This window comes from Trichomycterus rosablanca, chromosome 4, assembly GCF_030014385.1.
Source record: "Trichomycterus rosablanca isolate fTriRos1 chromosome 4, fTriRos1.hap1, whole genome shotgun sequence".
In the NCBI taxonomy this organism is placed as follows: domain Eukaryota; kingdom Metazoa; phylum Chordata; class Actinopteri; order Siluriformes; family Trichomycteridae; genus Trichomycterus; species Trichomycterus rosablanca.
This window is the reverse complement of record NC_085991.1, coordinates 5,412,235-5,426,339: the sequence shown is the minus strand read 5'-3', so window position 1 is coordinate 5,426,339 and position 14,105 is coordinate 5,412,235. Positions and strand designations below refer to the sequence as shown.

General features: G+C 43.5%; 1 long non-coding RNA gene across 1 annotated transcript in view; it reads right to left on the bottom strand.

Moving 5' to 3' along the window:
• Positions 1-675: 675 nt before the first annotated feature.
• LOC134312158 (uncharacterized) overlaps positions 676-14,105 on the bottom strand; it is an 89,835-nt gene continuing 76,405 nt past the window's right edge. Inside the window, exon 3 of the long non-coding RNA XR_010011505.1 lies at positions 676-1,529. This is a non-coding gene — a long non-coding RNA (uncharacterized LOC134312158). The remainder of the gene's footprint in view (positions 1,530-14,105) is intronic.

Sequence of the window (14,105 nt, the reverse complement as noted above, 5' to 3'; positions counted from 1 at the left end):
ACTCACTAACAGGTGCCGTGATGAAGAGATGATCAGTGTAATTCACTTCACCCGTCATAATGTCATAATGTTATGCCTAGTCGGTGTATGAGTTAATATTTCAAATCCTCTAATATATGTTCAGATAATAAAGAGAACATGAATATCATGAATGAGACATCAAAACTGATTTAAACATATAATTCAATTAGGATTAGTGTCCTGATACTTTTGAAACAGCGCTATTGCTCTTTTTCTTTTCCAGCTTGAAATACAGTATTTCAACCAGTTTAAATCTTCTGGCATTTTCACAGATAGTAGCAAAGTGTTCCTGTAGAGACTTTAACTGCTTGAATTGATGTTCCGGTTCATTCCAGAGCTGGTCAGTAGGGCTCTGTGCGGGTCACTGGAGCTTCTTTAATTTAAACCAAGCATTTCTTTATGTGTTTATAGAGCTTACTGTGTGCACAGGGGTGCAGTCATGCTGGAACAGGAAAGGGGCTTCCCTAAACTGTTGCTACAAAGTTAATATTATTGATATAAAAAACATGCTAGCAACTGTTGTGGCTGAAACAAATGGCATAAATTCAAAAATGAAAAAAAAAAGCCAAATGCAACCGTTTCTCTTAAAGACGAATTTTTCTTAAAATGTATCATTACTGAATTATATAATGTAAATAGAAAAAAATACAAATGTCAGTATTGATTGCTTTTATTTGTATGATAGTCATGAGACCGAATCCCACCGATGGTTATAAAAATATTACAAAAGAATTTCTCATGTGCTTCCAGTGTGACCAGTCCTTTAAATTCAAAATTCCATTTCACTACCTCTCCCAAATACACGCGTGTGCACGGGGTTCGCGTGAGTGAAATATTTAAGGTAAAACTCAATTTGGCTCGTTCCTCCAGGGTGCCACAAAGAGCCATTTTCCTCGTCCTTGTTTCAGACTCCTCCTGGGATGAAAGCGCTCCCTTTAAATGAGCTGTTTATAATTCACAGCGTACTCGCTCCTGCTCGTATATCGTCCGTGTTTGCTTTCCAGCGGCGGCTTATAGGATGCATACGAAGGCTCGGAGACTGGCATGACTCCAGCGCCACACAGGCTTCTCTATGCCCGGACTCTCTCTCTTTCTCTGTGTCCACAGCTGCCTCCTCACACTACCCCCCTTTTCCACAGCAGCTGACTCCCCTCGGTCCCCCTCGGTCCCCCTCGGCGTTCCTGAACGAGCGGCTTTCGGACACGATTTGCAGCTTTCGGACGCTCTCTCGGCCGCTCGCGACTCCTCCCCGCGCCTTCCAGAAGACATTCGTTTCTGTGTTCTCGGCGGCCGGGCGGCGCGGGTCCAGCTGACGCACACCTGCTCGGTGGCCGTGAACAGAACAGGACAGCTTTAGAAATGGAAACGTGACTTTTTCCCCCTCTGGCATGAACTCCTGGGTTCCAGGCCATAAGGAATAGAGAGCTTTTCAATCCATGACTGATAGAGGGCTTTTTTTCAGTGGGTGCAATTAGGCCAACTGTTGTTCCAGGGGGGTTATTAGGAGCCTGGAGCATGAAACAAAGAGATTATAGAGTTAGAGAAACAGTAGCACACAACTCCACAGATTCAGTTCTGTTAGGACATTAGTCAGAACATCATATAACAAACTGTTCCACATTTGGTTACAAAATAGATGAATAATTTAATAATAGCTAACAGCCCCCCCCACACACCCACATACACACTACTAATCTCAAACATGACCCAACAATCTAGTAATAAGCTAGTCATGTTTACTCCATTAAGGAACATCGTCATCGGCAGTAAAGCATAATCTCCACAGACGCAGGTGTTAATAGGCAATTACACCAGCCAAACTCAACCGATAATTAGCAAGATAATTAATAAGCGACTTCCAGCTTCAGAAGCCGGAATCTCACTGGGAGTTATTAGTCTGGAACTGGATCCAAAACTAACAATGACCCAAATCTGTTGATCTGTTGGACTGACGCACCTAATCCTTAATAACAGTATCTTCAGCAATAATTCCACTTAATTTTTATCCCCCAGTCTAGTCGTGTCCAGTTACCCTGATTGCGTCCTCTATACTGATTCGACCCTTCACCGCTGACTGAGGCAGTCTCTCAACTGACTTGCGCCCCCTCCGGCACGTACAGTCAGTACAGACTGCATTTTCACCTGCACGAGTCGAGTTCATACACTTGACGGGCACTGTGCATGGAGGGCCACACCCCCATCAGCATTATTTCTCAGCCCTGTGGAGGCGGCATCAGTCAGCCAGAAAGGGCCGCAGTCGCACCGGTTATGAGGACCTATGATCCGACTTTCTTAACCCTAACCCTGAACAACAGCCAATCGTTGTTCATACAGCCGCCCAGCCTAGTCAGAAAGGCAGAGCTGAGGTTCGATACGATGTATTCGAAACCCCAACTCTGGTGAGCTAGCGTACTTTACCGCTGCGCCACCTGAGCGGCCCAATAATTCTACTTTTAATGCAGCTTCTCTTACTGCTTTACAGTAAGCTTCTCTTACTGCATTACAGTAAAATAAATGCAAAACAGTACTGCAAATACATGCTTGCATACACACAATCACATATCTGAGCGAGAGTATTCACATCCCCTCCAAAATACATGCTTGCCTACACATAATCACATATCTGATATTCAGGAGCCAAAACTAACAATGACGCAAATCTGTTGATCTCCTGTACTGACGCGCCTAATCCTTAATAATAGTATCTTCAGCAATAATTCTACTTTCGATCGCTTCTCTTATGGCATTACAATAAAATTAATGCAAAACAGTATTGCAAATACATGCTTACATACACACAATCACATATCTGAGCAAAAGTATTCACACTCCTCAGCAAATACATGCTTGCATACACACAATCACATATCTGAGCGAGAGTATTCACATCCCCTCCAAATACATGCTTGCATACACACTATCACATATCGGAGCACAAGTATGTACCCCCACATACATACTTCAAATAACACACTTATCTCTCACCAAAAGTATTTAACCTCCAGATTTTTCAGTACTTGAAGAATTAACAGGCTTCGATTTTCATACAAGAGGACCTCATAAGTCTTAATTTTAAATTAGGATAATGTGTGTTACCAGTACTAGTACCACCCAGGAGAAGCTGATTGTTAAACTACGTTTTTATTGAGGTTGAAGTCCCACAAAGAGCAGAGAAAAATGCTGATGTTTACACGCTGAAACTGTAAGAGGACGGGCATTTCACCTTCCTGCAGCAAGGGGTGAATCGGTTCAACCACATTGATTATGAATAATGAATGTTTCATGTCGTAAATCAACAGTGCTCATCCCATATTTAGGATGACATTATGCTGAGCTGTTGTCCATTTGTGTCTGCCCTGACTGTGTGATTGATGGAGAGGTCGTCACAATCACTCAATACGGCGAGTCCTCTCCTCGGGTTAGTAACCGCCAACTGTTTACATTACAGGTTATTTAAAAAAAACACTGGGCACTAAACTGTGTCCACTATGAAACACTGCTTTTATATTATTAATAATAATCATCCTTACTGCATCCTACAACAGAAAATGATCAACACCCTGATAGTGTGCGCAGCTAGAGTCATCTTTCTTCAAGAAGGATTTTGGTTTAATCCTGCCTAAAAATGCAGAAGGTGGACTGACTAATGCTAGTTAAATAATCATAATATGAGTGCGAGTGAGAGTATTTGAGGAGAAACCCAATCTGACCCTTCCTCCATTAAAGACTGGCAATTTATGAGCTCCAGTTCTTTGTGGTGTTGGGCTGCTGTACCACACGTGATCACCCATGTGATCATTCCAAAACAGGAATGTTAGACAGACGGACAGACAGACAGATACCTCAAGCAACTTTAAATAATTGAGGTAAAGAAGAAAACAAATACAAGTACAGTGGTACCTTGTAACTCAACGTCCTCTAAACTCAAAATCTTTGAAACACAACGCCCTTGGTCGAGAAATTTGTACCCCTAGACTCAGCATGTTCAGTTTGTTTTTTAAGCTAATTTATTTAATTAATTTTAAATTAACAATGAACAGCTGCTTTGTTTAGCGCACGGCTTGAGCAGTGCAGTAAAACACCATCATTTACATTTTCAGCATTTAGCAGACGCTTTTTAAGACGTTTCGCCCTTAACCGCTAGGCATCAAAGTGTGAATATGAGACGAATCTGCATTCGTGTGGAATAACCATCAAATCCAGTCTGAAAGCTCCACATGTATCTGTGTTTATCTGGATTTTCCTCACTGTTTCACTTTTAAACTTGTGTTACAGCTCGAGGTTCTGAGAAATTGTAAGAATCATTTTTTTTTTTTATCATTTTATTTTATTTATATTATTTTTGTGTTATTTTCAGTGTAGAAGTGTCAAAAACAACCTCATTATTTTACATAAGCCTAAAATATATGCAGTTCCACAGGACCAGGGCATTAACAGCTTTCCCAAACATCCTTATGGGAAAAAATACCTTGAAGCTCAACACCACTCCCAGAACCAACTGACGTTGAGTTTCAAGGTACCACTGTGATGTAAATATAGTAAAGCAAATATACAATATATAAACTATACAGTATACAGAATAAAACAATATAAATATAGTTGGTATATAATAGAAGAATATAAATAAGACGGGCAGCTGGCAATATAAATTGTAAACTGTTAGCAACTGTTGTGGCTGAAACGAAATACCTCCAAATACATGCTTGCATACACATAATCCCATATCTAACCCCCACAAACACTCCTACAATCACACTCATATCTCTCACCAAAACTATTTAACCCCAGAATTTTGTTTTTGAAGTACTTATGTTCCACATAACTTATTATCATCTAATAATCATCCAAGTATCAGATGTGAGGTAATAAAAAGACGGCTGTATTAGCCTTGCTTGCTAGTCAAGGATAGAAATCTCTACATGTTCCACATCACCTAATTATCACAAAATCACCTAAAAACAGTTGAGCGTAGATAGTGACGTCCCAATACTTTTGACCATATCCTGTACGTACGAACGGCGCAGGTTTGATTCTGAACATAAACAAACACGCAGCGGTGCAGAGAGACGCTTCGAGCCACTTCTGATTAAACGAACAATTCGTCTGCGTTACAGACCCACTTACAATGCAGCTGTTCTAAATAAAGAGCGGGTCAACCACCGGTGTGAGGCGACGGCGGATTTGATGGAGTAGTCGGTCCCAGCTGCGGGGACACGGGTTCAGAACAGAAGCGAGAGATTCGTCAGGAAGCGGCAGAGACAGAAGCTGAGGTGATCCATCACGCCGCTTAAGCAGCCCGAGCGCCGGTTAGAGATGCAGAATAAAGAATGGCTTTCTGCACTGGAACAGAGGAACCCTGGGGTTTAAAAAGCTCTCCCTCAGGCACTATTGTGTCCTCCTCAGGCCCTCCCCGCCCATCTTTCTCTGTCTGACTGTGTAAATGGTCTCACATGACCGAGCAGATAGCGCTGACCTTCCCCGTCCAGGCTCGACTGCTTGGTCCGGTTGGTACACAAATGAGGAGATGACCTTCAGTGTGTAAACAGTTTGTGTGCTGAATCTAATAAATCTTCATTAGAGCTTCTATAGGGTGGGGACGAGCGAGACCTTCCGACTGTCTGTCGTCCAGCCTGGTTCATACGATGAGTGGATCATACTCACACTTAAACCACTGAGCTACCACAGTCACGGTCACTAACACCCTTGCCAAGTACATGCTCACATACACACAGTAACATATCTGAGCAAAATTATTCACTCTTCCAAATACATGCTTGCATACACACAATCACATATCTGAGTGAAAGTGTTCACACCCTTACTGAGACCTTCCAACTGTTTCAAAACCAGTACCATAAGTACCCCCTTTCTCCCCGACTATTACACCATAAAATTATTCTAGGCAGGTTTTCCACAAGATTTTGGAGTATGTCTGTGGGAATTTGGAACAAACTCGTCAAGCCATGTCCATACAGACCTCGTTTTGAGCAGATGAGCACAGTCACGCTGACAGCGAAGGGTCTTCCCCAAACTGTTTGAGATGTATAATTTCATTCATTCGTTGTATGTTTATCACTGAATTATCCTGATCAGGGTCGAGGTGGGTCTGATTCACTGGGCGAAATTTGGGAAACACTTCGGACAGGTCGCCAGTCCATCACATGGCACACACACACAATTTTCAGTAGCTTCAATTAACCTGACTGCATGTCTTTGGACTGTGGGAGGACACCGGAGCACCCAGAGGAAACCCATGTGGACACAGGGAGGGTGTCCAAACTTCACAAAGAGGACCCTGACCGTCCAGTGTCTGAGATCTGTGTCCTAAATCTCAGTTCTGAGTTCTATGATTTTAAATATCATTTTATTTAAATGTGGTAATAAAAAATATTCAAATTCCTATCCAAATACATGCTTGCATACACACAATCCCACATCTGAGTGGAAGTATTCACACCCATACTGAATACATGCTTGCATACACACACTCACATATCTAAGTAAGCGGGACAGTGGCTCGGTGGGAAACACTGTCGTCTTGGGTCCTGGGTTCGACTGCCAGGTGGAGTCCGGCTCCTTTCTGTGTGAAGTTTACATGTTCTCCTCAGGAGCTCCGGTTTCCTCCCACAGTCCAAAGACGTGCAAGCGAGGTAAACTGGAAACACAGTATCTTGAATCTTGTGTAAATTTCTGTCATGAATGTAATCAAAGTGTAAAACATGACGTTAAAATACTAATAAATAAATAAACATATGTAAGTAAAAGTAAATATCAGATGTGATTGGTTTACAGTTAAGACAGTGATGACAATCAGCCACCAAAAGGTCACACTGACAGGAATCCAGTCGTTTGCCGGCCGCCCTCAACACCAGGACCAGAGAAGCTCCGGCTGAACTGATGCGGTCGAGCGGGGAAAAAAACAACACTGTCCCTGAGTTTCTAGAAAATGGTTTTGCTAAAGGCATTAGGTGCGCAGAAAGCATTCTGCTGAGAAGCGCTGATTCAGCAGGAGCCGTCTAGCCGGCCGAGAGAGGCCGAGCAGACCTCAGCATCAGCACATTCTGCTGTTGGAAGGGCTGGTGCGGGGCCCGGGGACAGGACCGGACTGTAGGCTAACCTGCTATTCACACCGTTTCATGAGATATGAAATGATTTAAATGTCGTTCATCTTCAGCCTGGTTTGCTTTACAGTGACTGCAAAAAAATATAATAATAATATTGCAGGGTGGGCGGCACGGTGGCTAGCACTGTCGCCTCACAGCAAGAAGGTCCTGGGTTTGATCCCCAGGCGGGGCGGTCTGGGTCCTTTCTGAGTGGAGTTTGCATGTTCTCCCTGTGTCTAAATGGGTTTCCTCTGGGAGCTCCGGTTTCCTCCCACAGTCCAAAAACATGCAGTCAGGTTAACTGGAGACACTGCACTGCCCTATAAGTGAATGGGTGTGTGTATGTGTATCTGCCCTGCGATGGACTGGTGTCCCGTCCAGGGTGTTACTGTGTGCCTTGCGCCCACTGAAAAACTGGGATAGGCTCCAGCAAACAAACAATTTTGTGAGAAAAAAATGAACTAAATGAGTTCTTTATGGCCTGAGAGTAACTGTAGCTAAATCTGTGGTGACATAATCGGAGTAATCGCCGTCTAAGTAGTGCGTCTAAATAATCTGCCTAGGTAGGCAGTAGGCAGCAAGGCAGCTCAGTAGGTTTTCAGACAGACCCTTAATCGCTCACTCATTCACACCTAGACTCCAAAAAAAAGGACATAATGAGAACAATAAGGAAGGCCAGTAGAACCTCACACCCTCCAGGTACAGGACCAGCTGACCGGCCCATCAGAGCAGGAGGCACAGGAATGATGGAGCGTTTCCACTAGGTGGTCCAGGACCCTGCGGTTTCCTAAACAGTATCTACCCACCATGTAGCAGCCATTAGCCTGCAAGTCATTAGTCTGGTTCTAGAACAATAACATTAAAGATTCATCAGTGACATCAGCGTATCTGGAGGATTCCTAACAGCGGATTTGCACATGAAAGGCGAGCGGGGGAGCCGAAAGTGTACGTTAATACAGAGGTCAGATGTGTAATCGTCAGATTCAATCAATAATTAACCAAGGTCACCTTTAATGGTGATGTATTATTCATACAGAATGCATCTACTAGTAGGTTGGGGTATTAAAAAAGGGGAGACTTGGGAAAATGTGCACCAGACATCAGCACCTAAAGTCATCCGTTTTCATTCCATTCCTTTATATATTCCTTTATGTATGGATGTAATATGAAAGAAATGACCACACGATCAAAGCACGAGCCCCGAGGAACAAGAAAAGGCTGGAAAAATATCACATGACCGCATAGTCCAGCGATGATTCAGCCTTTCTGTTGTGATACGTAGGGAGAGCTGAGTGGTCAGGGTCAGAGCCAGAGAGAGGAATGAACTCCGGTCGCACGCTTTATTCATGAGCCGGAGAGCATTCGTCTCCCACGTGGCAGAGAGGGGATTTCCACACTCTCCCGTTACACACAGACACTGAGCTATGTGATGCAACAGCAGGCAACTGAGAAGGATCAAGGCTGCCGGGCCGCCACATCTGGAGAAAGAGGACAAACTTCTGGCTCACGATGTACTGAACCCACTGACACTGGTGATCTAGGTCCGATCACATTCCTCCAACCGATCAAGTTTACAGCATGTCCACGTATTTACAGAATCTCCATCAGTTACAGCATTTCCATGTATTTACAGAATCACCCCCAGTTGCAGCATGTCCACGTATTTACAGAATCTCTCTCAGTTACAGCATGTCCACATATTTACAGAATCTCTCTCAGTTACAGCATGTCCACGTATTTACAGAATCACCCCCATTTACAGCATGTCCACGTATTTACAGAATCTCGCTCAGTTACAGCATGTCCACGTATTTACAGAATCTCGCTCAGTTACAGTATGTCCACGTATTTACAGAATCACCCCCAGTTACAGCATGTCCACATTTTTACAGAATCTCCCCCAAAAGCAAACAATCAAACGGCAGCTGCCTCAGTAGAGAGGATTCTAATAAGATATCAAACTCATAAGGCAGATTATTTAGACGCACTACTTAGACAGCGATTACAGCTATTACGTCACCACAGTTTTGCTTACTAAGCTAACACAGTTAGCCTCAGACCATTCCAACCAATGGGCTGAGGCTGCAGAAACCGCTAGCATGCCAGCTAACGTCTCTTTCCATGTACCGAAAACAGTTAAATGACGGATAAATGACACTTGCTCACCTTTATACAAATTAAAGATCAATTAGAATTTATTTACATTTGAAAAGAACTCCGTCGGTTGCTCCACAGTCAATCACCATATTTGTCATTTTTTTGTTAAAAAAAAAGTTGTGCCGCACTGAATGCTGGGATTGCCTTCACCACTGAAGAAGCATCGAATGCTTCCTTGTTATTCAGTCAGATTATCACTCAGAATTAAGGCGCCTCAGTAGGCAGCATTTTAAGGTATCTAAGAATTTAGACATGCCCTCTTCTCGAGAGTGTAGGATGACGTGTAGTGTCTGTGTAGAGAGATCACTATGTTTACAGACAGACCCTAGCAAACTTTTTTTTAATTATGGACGGTAGACGGTGAATTCTTTAAAAGTCCTTGCCGGTGTGGCCGCTCAGGTGGCATAGCGATAAAAACACGCGCTGGAACCAGAGCTGGGATCTCGAATACATCGTATCGAGTCTCGAAGGCTGAGCAGCCACATGAACAACGATTGGCCTGTTGTTCAGATATGGGCTGGACTAAGCCGGATGGGGTCTCTCTCTCTCATGACTGGTGCAATTACGACCTCTGCTGGCTGATTGATGGCACCTGCACAGAGATGAGAAAAGAGTGCTCTCAGGGTGTGTCTCTCCGTACACAACGCTGAGCTGCACTCAGTGTGCTGTGTCGGAGGGGGCGTGGGTTAGCTTCGTTCTCCTCAATCAGAGCCAGGGTCGGCATTAGTGGATAGGAAGCATGACGCAATCGGGAAATTGGACGCGCTAAAAGGGAGAAAAAGGGGAGAAAATGCATAAACAAAATATTTTTAAAAAGTCCTTGCAGGTGTTTGCTGATGAGGGTGTTCAGAAATATGTGTTCCAGAGGTGTTCCAGATTCAGTGAACTTTTTAATTAAGGACGGTAGAAGGTGAATTCTTAAAAGTCCTTGCAAGCAGGGTTTTTCAACCATATTTTGTCCATGATTTTTACCGCGACCCAGGCAACACAAGCAATGAATCAAAACCAAACTACAACCAAACACAGTGTGACAATCTGGTCCCACTGTGGTTTACAAGATTTAAAGTAAAGCCTCCACATGGGGGTGTACGTGTACATGTTCATTTTGTGTTAACATTCGTTTATTTATTTATTTTTTTTCTTCTGTGACCCATTTTTTTGGCTCGTGACCCACCCAAGGGTCACGACCCAGGGTTTGAATATCCGTGCTGGCAAGTGTTTGTTGAGAAGTGCTGTCCATGAACTGTTAGCTTGTTCTAACACACAATTTGGAGCAGAGCAGATTGGACAAGACACCCGTTCATCTGTTCATTATGCATCTAAAAGCATCTAAAACGCTCAACTGCTGATCGTTTTAAATGAGAAACTAATTAGAAGGATCAAATCCACAGACTTTAGGCAGAAGGACAGTAATATGTGGCACATATGAATCGGCCTTTGTTTGTCCGGCCGTTAAGCGAGTATTAACCATAGCAGGACGCTCATTAGCCCCTCTGTGTCCAGGCTTTAGGCTGAGTCAGCTCGACAGGTGTGAACGACAGCGGTTACATCACAAGCTGTTTCAGTAACACAGACCCAGTGTTATGAAATCCAGCAGGTCCTGAACAGCTGCTCCGCTCAACCCGGTAACATGACCAGCCTTGGCCGGCGTTCGTCAGAACAAGCTCATGTACACCGACGTCCAGTCTTATCAACCCGCTATCTGTGTTCGCTTTCAAAATCTACGCGTCATACATTCCACCTGTCCCACAGTCAGCCGAATCTGTCCGACTTCAAACGCTCAAATCTTACCGAACCAGCGACCAAATATTTGCTGACATTGAGGCGCCTGCGTCCTCTGTGTCGTGTTTGCTCGAGCGCTTTTGCAGAACTGTTTTTTCTCAGAGGCCTGGGACACGTGCGCCTGGTCCGCTGCCCTCTGATAAGGGGCAGAAAGGGGCCGAGAGCACAAACGGGGTGAAAGGGTGCAGAGGCCACGCTGGAAGCGTGCGGAGGCCCTGCAGGCAGGTTCCCACACACCGTAAACACGTTTTAACACAAAATGGCCAAAAAAAAAATACACAAAAAACACAGAGAGACAGAAGCGCAAACGCAGAGGCAGTAATGTAGACCTTAACGCGTGCAGACGTTCATCACAACTCAGTGATGTTTATGACTGCAGCCGTGGGGCGACAGTGCACGGATATCCTTTCTGATATCGATTAATAAAACGTGCGATGTAAGAAATGGACAAATGACCCTACTTTAAAACCAGAGCTTGTATCAGGACAAGAAGCAATGAACACAAAATAAATATGAATAAATAAATAGGAGGAGGGATGGGGGGGTGACCTTTTACCCTCGGGTGTTCCCTTAAAGCTTCTTGAAAGTAATTGTCATTACTGACTACAAAATGCTTTTGTGTAAAAAAATATATATATTTTCGTCCTCCACCACACTTTACAGCTGGCAATGTGGTTGTCAACTGTATTGTTTCCCTGGCATCTGGCAAACCAAGATTCAGTCTATCAGATGGTAAAAAGCACAGAAATTTTGACACAATATTTATATTTACATTTGCACATTTTTGTTGGAATAGTGGCATCCCATAACTGATCGTGCTTCAGAACGACTTATTCTGCTACCAGTGTTTGTCTACGCTTTATCAAAATGACTTTATAAGTCAAATTCACCAGCTACACGACGTATTCCATAACCACACGTAAAAGTCGTCTCTCCTGCACTGAGAATTTCAGTCACTAGTGCAATACCCATGTGATGATGGGATATACGGGACAAGAGGATTAACGAGGAAAATCCACTGATTCTGCCCTCACATGAACCCCATTCTTATTATTAAAGAGTGCAGGAACAGTCCCATTATCCCATCATCCCCCGGACCTCGCATCAATCTCAGTAGCATCGCTGCGATCCCAGGCACTCGCTTCAGAGCAATTTAATTAACCTGAGCTGTACAGAGACAGACAGACAGATCGATACAGAGAGACAGATAGACATACAGACAGGTAGAAAGATAGACAGACAGGTAGAAAGATAGACAGACAGATACAGATAAACAGACAGACAGACAGACAGGTAGAAAGATAGACAGACAGGTAGAAAGATAGACAGACAGATACAGATAAACAGACAGACAGACAGACAGACAAAAAGGCAGACAGATAGACAGATATATAGATAAATATATAAACAGACAGACAGGCAGATAAACAGACAGATACAGAGACAGATAGATACAAAGATAGACAGACAGATACAGAGACAGATATATAGATAGATTTTTAGACAGACAGACAGGTAGACAGACAGATATATACATAGATTTTTAGACAGATAGATAGACAGACAGAGACAGACAGACACAGATATATATTTATGTAACCCCTTCTGTCTACTTATAGACGTTCAGCAGGTTAAAATTCACAACCTGTTTTAAAAAACCTTCTGCTTTTACCATCCAGCTAATAACCACTGCATGATTTTTCATACTGCTTTACGAGTGTCGACCACGCCTTCAGCTGTAGTAAATAAAGAGATGAGGAGTGATTATTAGACTGTAGGGGAAGACAGGGGAACTCTGGGGAGAGAGAGGAACTCTGAGAATGTTGGGCTGGAGTTTCTCTTTTATTTATTTATTTATTAGGAAAACAAGAATGTGAAGAGCTATGGAAGAAATAGTGAGAGGGTAGTGTGTGGGTATTTCATTCAGGGAACAGGACCCACTGTGGGTCAGATTCACTGGACAAAAGGTAGAAAACACCCAGGCCAATTCCAATGTGTTTTGTGTGTATGATTTATTAGTACTAATTAATGGGTGCAGTCAAACTATCCCATTTTATGTGGTCGCAGAGAAGTTACCAGCTTTATTCAATCATAATCTATAACAAGAGGCAGCAGAGCCACAATGTTCTGGAACGTTCTACACCCCCAAATGTATAATCTAAATTTCAGTTTTTGTAAGCAAAACAAAGCTACAGCGCACCAATCCTTCACATCTACACAAAGGAGCTGCTGTGTGAACTTCACCATGGTTTCATCCATGTGAATGATGTGCCAGTGAAAGATGCCAGTACAGAATTACAGCTTTGCAGCAGCGTGGTTTAGTCTCGACGTTTAGTCTCCTTCCCCCTTTTAATTCCTCCACTTCATCTTTCGCCGCGTTTGCCAAGCGCTGGTTTAAACCGACTCGGCTCCTGTCAGGCGGACTCCTGAGCGGTATTGAACCTTCGTCAACAATCCCCAAGTGTTTTCTCGTCCACTAACCCTCTGAAGTGCTCCGCGGCTGAGCTGTAACGATCGCTCCGTCCTGAGTCCACGAGGGTTTGATGTTCATTATTGGAACGCACTTGTAGGCGAGGAAAGCAATTAGTAACAGAGAGAAAACACTGACAGGTCAGGATCTCTAACGACTGGAATGTGTTGCTTTTACAAGACAAGATTCTCTACTGACCTATATTCTGGATATTCTGGAACAATCTCTTTTAGTGGCCGTGCAGCCCATTGTTACGATCTCTTCCATTTATCACTGAATCTCCGTTTCCAGTAACCGCAGCAAACTGGACCTAGGGGGCTTTCTGAACCTAACCTGAATTCTCAGATCTTTTTTAGTAGAATGCCTTTATTTGTCATATATACAGATACAGTTGTACAGTACTATGGATTTTTTGCATATCCCAGCTTGTTTGGAAGTTGGGGTCAGAGTGCAGGGTCAGTCGTTGTACAGCCCCCCTGGAACAGACAGGGTTAAGCGCATTGCTCAAGGGTCCAACAGTGGCTTAGAAGAATGCCTTTATTTGTCATATATACATATACAGTACAATTTTT